Below are 7,061 nucleotides of genomic sequence, written 5' to 3' on the forward strand. Positions count from 1 at the left end.
ACTTCTGCCATTTTGGGGCTGGTGAGATGGTTCAGTGGTCTAAAGCACCTACTTAGAACAAGCTTAGCAAAGCACAGGGACCTCTGTTCAATCCCCCAGCACCACATGCCAGCCAGCCCCGCCCCCTGGTAGGCTGAGCTGGCCACACACACACACACACACACACATAAATAAAATGAAAAATAATAATATATTTACTGATTTAACTGTGGTAACTCACTTGTATCTACATTATAAAAATTCACTGACCTACACACTTTCTGCTCGCGTTTTATACTATCATAAAACAGTTTAATTTAAAAAAATGCAAAAACTTAAGCCGTGCTAGTGACATTCAAATTCTATTACATAGAGCTACTCATGACAACGCAGTGTGTCCACTGGCAACAGACTATTACTACTGATTTCATCTTCTCCCTGTTGAAGTTCTCAAGAGAGTAGTTCTTCTATGACTTATTAAGAAAACACCCTTTTGTAGTGTTGTATATGTGCATCTGTGATGAGCTCCTAGAGATAATATTGGTTGGACCTTGAATTTTTTCCCTTTTTTTTGTAATTACCTTTTGTCAAAACTCCTTTTCCTTTCGGCCCTGGGCTTGGATCCCAGGGGAGAGGCACGTGCTCTGTGCTGTGTTACTGAACTATATCCTGAGCCTTTTGTGAGCTTAATCAGTCCTTATCAAGGGTAAGTCAGTGACTTTTGTGTGGTAGATATGATTGGCACCCAGAAAGACTTGAGATGTTTTGGAAGCAAAATCTCCTACACTGTGTGATTTACAGGCCCTGTTTTTGGAAAGCAGTTTGTTTTATTCTTTATATCATTCTTTTATTTATATATGGCTTCAGAACAAGCGAAACATATAGTCTGGTTATTGTCAGGATATAGAGGAAGCCAAAACAGTGTGGAAATGTAACTCTGTAAATTCTTTCATGTGACAGTTGTAAGCAGGATTTTTCAGGGTGTGTATATAGTGTGCTTGGATATCCTGTCTTGGGGAAGAGGCACTGTCACTTTCCAAAGGGAATAAGAAATAAAATCAGCTCTGGAGTTATGCCAAATTATGTTAGGCAACCGCTTGGTAGTGCCAATTTATTTAGTTTATAATCTCCAGGGATTCTTAAGACAAAGTGTCAGGAAAGCTGATGTTCGTGTTCTGTAAAACAAATCTTGCACAAAAAAATATTGATTCTTTCCTTTGGACTTTTTGATTTCATCTTCATGGGACAGTAGAAAGATGGGATTTGCCTTTCATTTTGTTAGTGTAGGAGCCAATCAAACATATAACCAATTCTAAAATATTCCAAGTTCAAAAACTTTTTTGGAGATTGGCATTCTTAAGTGACTTGCTACAGTCATCAAACTTAAATTGTGATCTATAAAACTTATGATTTGTGAACAGCTTAAGGCTGATAACATTTTATTTTATTTTATTTTATTATTTTTTATTTATTTGACACAGAGAGAGAGAGAGAGAGAGAGAGAGAGAGAGAGAGAGAGAGAGAGAGAGAGAGAGAGAGAGGGGTGTGTGTGTGTGGCCAGCTCAGCCCACCAGGGGGCGGGGCTGGCTGGCATGTGGTGCTGGGGGATTGAACCGCGGTCCCTGATGCTTTGCTAAGCTTGTTTTAAGTAGGTGCTTTAGACCACTGAGCCATCTCTCCAGCCCTGATTTTATTAATATATGTTGTCCTATGCTCTACATAACGAATGCCCCAAAAAGCGATTTTACTAAAACAGTCTTCCATGACATATTCTAAAGAAAATTAGTTAGCTAGGAAAATGAATTTCCACATGGATTTGGCTTCAAATCTTATATAAGGATAAAAATCACTCAGTTGGTGAGAATGCTGAAATTATAAACAAAACTACCTCCAAGCAACCAATAATAGTGCAGCACTCTGTCTTCTCCCTGTTGCCAGATGGACCACAGCTACGGTTTAATGTAAACATGCAATTTCCTACAAAATTCATTTCATCATCAATACTCTTGATAGATGCTATGCATTCCATTTCATTGTGAATTTTAAATAATGAGCCCAGGTAAACCTTTGAGGTTCAGCTTGGCTTGAGCCAAGATCCACATGATTAAATGCTTATTCAAAACCCTTTCATCTGAAAGTCTTACAGGAAGGCTTGTTTTTGTTTTACTGCCTTTCTTAAAGTGTTTCAGTATTTCCAGTTCAACTTCCATCTCATAGCAAAGGGTGAAAGACATTGAAAATGATTGCTGTTTCAGTGAATTTCAAAAGAAGTTCTGGGTTTGATTTTGAGTAAACATTTGGCTTTGTTCTCAATTTTCTGACCTGGATGGTTCAGCCTTTTGAGGTATCTTTATAGCAGATATAATTTTATCATTCTGATGGTGACTATATTTGCAAAAATAAATTGGAGAATTGAAACAATTATTCACATAGTTCAAGTTGGAATGTAATTTTTTCTTAATTATGTAGACATTCATAAAATGGAGCATTTTGGGAAGATATTTAATACTTGATCTAATTCTTTGCCTTGCATGAAACTACATTTTATTACTGATCAAATAATTTAAGTTTTAATTATATTTTTCATATATGGACTAAAATGATGTATTAAAATTAAGTAATAAACCATCCTTCTACTTAAACATGTTTTTACTTTAGATATAATTTAGGCCACAATTAGAGCTCAGGGGCAAAGCACCTGTCTGCCAAACGTGAGGTCCTGAGTTTGATTCCCAACACACATGTACACACACACAGATACAATTTAAATGTTGAAGAAGGCAACTAACTTGGCTTTTTTTTTTTCTTTTTAGATAGAATGATTTCATAGAGCTTCTATATATAATGGGAAAAATTTCTAAGGAATGGTCTATATGCTGTTCATAAAAGGATTATTATAGAAAATATGCAGAAAGAACCCTGAAGTATGTGTTTGAGGGAACCCTGCTTTGGGAAGTGAGCCTTGAAGTAAAGTAGGGTGGATTGCTACAGGTTTACAGGGGACAAAATAAGGAGGCCTCACACCAGGGAAAGCATGACTAAAAAGGAAAAGGGGCCTGAGTAGAAGTAGTCATGGGTATCAGGTCTGCTAAGTGCGTCTCCAGCAGTGGAAACCCAGCCCATCTGAGTGCAACCATCCAAAACGAAGTCTTCCCAGAGATAATGCCTCTGTATGCATCTTTGTGTCATCTTAATGAACGTACTGATTATACTGCCTGAATAATTTTTGAACTGTTACTAGCCACCACTAACACTCCTTTACCAATATTTTCAATCAATAATCTCCATTATAAGACATGAAATACAATCCATCTCCATGTAATTTCTTCCAGTTACTACTAATATGCTTTTATTTTGGTAAGAATTTCTCTTATTCTAATTATTACATTTGCTGGTCCCCCTCCCGTGTGTATGTGTGTGTGTGTGTGTGTGTGTGTGTGTGTGTGTGAGAGAGAGAGAGAGAGAGAGAGAGAGAGAGAGAGAGAGAGAAAGAAAGAGAGAGAGAGGTTGGAGATTGAACCTAAGACCTCACACATGTTGGGTAAGTGTTCTACCACAGAGCTACATTCCCAACCCTTCTTAGTGTGTTTTAAGACAGTCTTCTCATGATGTTGGTCAGCCTGGCCTCATCCTTGTAGTTCTCTTGCTCAGCCCCTTGAATAGATGGGAATACAGGCTATAGTACCATACCCAGCATCACTAGGTGTCTTGTCAATACATTTTGATTATTTTTTCGTGTGTGTGTGTGTGTGTGTGTGTGTGTGTGTGTGTGTTTTGAGTTTCAGTTCTGAGTAGTCATTTGTTTTCCACAATTTCCTTCATTCTATATTCAGATATCTGATTGTTTAGTATTTCAAACAATGGCTTCCATTTTGTATAATTTTGGCCATGAAATCAAAATGGCAGAACTTTATTTCTAAAGAAACTAAAATTATACAATACTAATAGAATATCGTTGTAAGGACAAGGAGCTAAGAGATAAGATTTGCTTAATAATCTGAAGAAACAACAAAGAATCAATGCTTGTACATACAGGATTTAAAGGAAATTTTTTATTTCAGTACTGAGAAGTCTAGTCATGGAATGCCTGGATGTATTTCCTCACTGTTGAAACTCAGATATTTTACTCTGATGAGAAAAAGTTTCACTGGTGATATGAATTCTTGAACCCAAGGATAAACTATTTGCTGTAAAACCTCTGGAAAGGACAAGCCAGTTAGGCCTTCAGACCAAATAAACACTTTGATGGAGGTTTTGGAATGCAGCAATCGAAGGATTTCCACTGCTCCACTTGGGAGTTGGGTGCCTCTTCAGGAATTCTGCCGGCAGCCTCTTACAGCCATCATATAAATCAACCTCAAAAAGTAAATTCCTCTCCTTTCCCAATCATGGTTGTAAATGGTTATCTGTTATTTTGAAGCCACATTCATTTCTGTTCAGAGAGGCAATGAAAACTGTCCTTTTATGGTATACAGCAGCCGGTGATGCTGGAATGGTGTCACCCCATAATTAATAAGGAGATTATTTTGAGGCTTTTATGCCATGACCTCTCAAATCTGAACGTGATTTATGACGAGGTGGAATGACAGTGTGCAACATTTATTGCACACATGCTGCATGCTGAGGCCTACCCTGGCCCTTCTGCATGCATCCTCCCTCCATTCTCACAGCAACCCTTCAGGTGCTTAGAGGACTTAGTGCTTGGTGATCCTGCCTCAGATAGTGGCAAGACTGGAATGGAGCTCAGGCGGTGCCCATGACTCTAGTGCTCCTGCCTGCAATCAGCAAGCTACACTTCTTCCTATGGGAACCATTTCCAACTGTTTGAAGATTCAAGAGTTAAAGTGGAAAGGTTAAGGAGTTTTTTTCAGGAGTGTGAAGGTCTAGGGGGAAAAGAAGGAAGAGAACACAGAAGAGGAAATGAACAGTGTCCGGATATTTGGCCTGTGTGGCGGCAGACACCAGTCCCTGCTGAGGTGCACCAGGACATCCTCCTTGATGCTCCTGAACTTTCCTTGTGGCAGTTATGAGACATGTCAGCACTCTAAACATGGACAGAGACAGAGATTGCCTTCTGTTTTGGAGGGTTTTCAGGTAGCGCAGCTGTGATCCTTGCTCCCCATTCGTGAGTTTCTGCATGCTTAGAGCATGTGCTTAGTTGGAGACCCAGAGTCCAGACTTCATTTAACGGAGGAAAAGGCCAGGCTTCCCCCTTTTTGATGGCAGTTATCATTCTGTCCAATCTAAAGAGAAGGGATATCCATGCATCTGTCCTCTTTTGTTTCTTCTGTGAATCATGGGCTGGAGAGATAGCTCAGTGGTCTAAAGCGCCTGCTGAGGCAAGCTTAGGCAAAGCACAAGGACTGCGAATTGATCCTCAGCACCACATGCCACACCAGCCCCACCCCCAGAGTGGGCTGAGCTAGCCCCCCCCAAAAAAAGAAATCTGCTTTTGTGAATCATTTCTCACTTCTTTATCTGTTCAGTTTTCCTCTGGATGATGGGAAAGAACAGAAATTAAATGGATGCTTCCAATAGATATTCAAAACCTCCACTGTGTCCATCCTGCCTTTATATAAAAAAAAGTGAGTTTACAAATGTGTTGATAGCAAGAGGTGCTAGAACTATAAGACTAAAAGAAATATTTATTGATTTTCCTTTAATAGTCTTTTTTATATATTTAGTGCAGGATCTACAAGGTTTCATTACACAGTTCAGACTCATAGTGATCCTCTTGTTTTCAGCCTCTCAAGTGCTGGGATTACAGGCGCACACCACCATACCCAGAGTCAGTCACAGTCTCAGCATGTCCCACACTAGGGATGGAAACCCTGTCCCCTGTTACTGCCTAAACAGGTGCTTTAATCCACTAAACTCTCTGGCCAGCCCTTAACAGTCCTAATAATGTAAATTTAAATACTTTCCTGTGTTCCATTTAGTGACCAGCAAAAATAGGTAATAATGCATAAAAATCCATCAATTTATTACTAAAATATCAAGAAAATGTTATATAATAGTGAATATTCTTTAATTATATACTCTTTTTAATACTTTTTTGCTTTAAACTATTTAACTGAAATGGACTAATATTTGTTTCTGAAGTGACTTCCATTTATTTTGGTACATCTTTTCCCCATGATGATTTACAGGATCTTCAAGCCAATATAAATATTTTATAAATATTTGAATATTTGGGTATACTAACCCTAACCCTAACCCTCAGCAATATCTTTCAGCAAGAAAAACACTGAAGAGTAAAGACTAGACACAATTACTACACACAGTGAAAATCTGCTGCAAATATTTCTGAGGTAAGAAGGCACCACATTCCTGTTCAACTAAGAAAACCACCCTTACAACACAGGATGATTTTATTCTTACATAGGACCTAGAATATGTAAGCTGTCAATTGGGTGCTGAATGGTAGAGCAACACCCCTAGTTTATGCCATGAATTCATAGGGAATAGGTTCCAACAACTCAGGTTCCTTTCCATTGGTCCTCACAAAGTGAGCTTCTCTGGGAGGGGCAATTAGGGGCTTCAGCTGAACCCAGGTACCTTTCTCTTTGGCTTCCTTCTTTTTCTGATCATTTTCCTTGACATGTTTCAAGAAGCTATCAAGACTTTTTGAGTGTCTAATATGCTCAATATGCACATTAATCCTCTTGGCAAGAATCTTGCTTTTCACTTGCTTGTTTACACCAATGCCAGCAGCCTGCTAGGTAAAGTTGTAGACTCGTCCCGTTTTGCCATGGTCACATTTGTGAGGCCTTCCTTTTTGCACAGTATCCATTCCCTTGATGTCCACAATATCACCCTTTTTGTAGATTCTCATGTCTGTGGCCAAAGGAACAACCTCATGTTTTCTAAAAGGCTTGGAGAACATATACCAGGTTCTCCTCCTCTTGCTGTTTGTGTTAGTCATTTTGGCAAATTACTAGAAAATGGCGGTTCTGGCAGAAAGGCTCCTTTACACCGTTAATGATATTGTTTTCAACCAAATGTAAGCAAAGACTTTGAATTGGTTGATTTTGTCTACTTAATTTACACTGTATGTACTTAATGTACATTTTATCCACTTA

The 7,061-nt window shown here is 38.8% G+C and overlaps 1 pseudogene; it reads right to left on the reverse strand.

Annotated features, from left to right (window-relative positions):
* Nucleotides 1–6,421: 6,421 nt before the first annotated feature.
* Nucleotides 6,422–6,921, reverse strand: LOC105743383 (annotated as a pseudogene).
* Nucleotides 6,922–7,061: the final 140 nt, after the last annotated feature.

The sequence above is a fragment of the Octodon degus genome, unplaced genomic scaffold (assembly GCF_000260255.1).
Source record: "Octodon degus isolate 3935 unplaced genomic scaffold, OctDeg1.0 scaffold00121, whole genome shotgun sequence".
Classification (NCBI taxonomy): Eukaryota; Metazoa; Chordata; class Mammalia; order Rodentia; family Octodontidae; genus Octodon; species Octodon degus.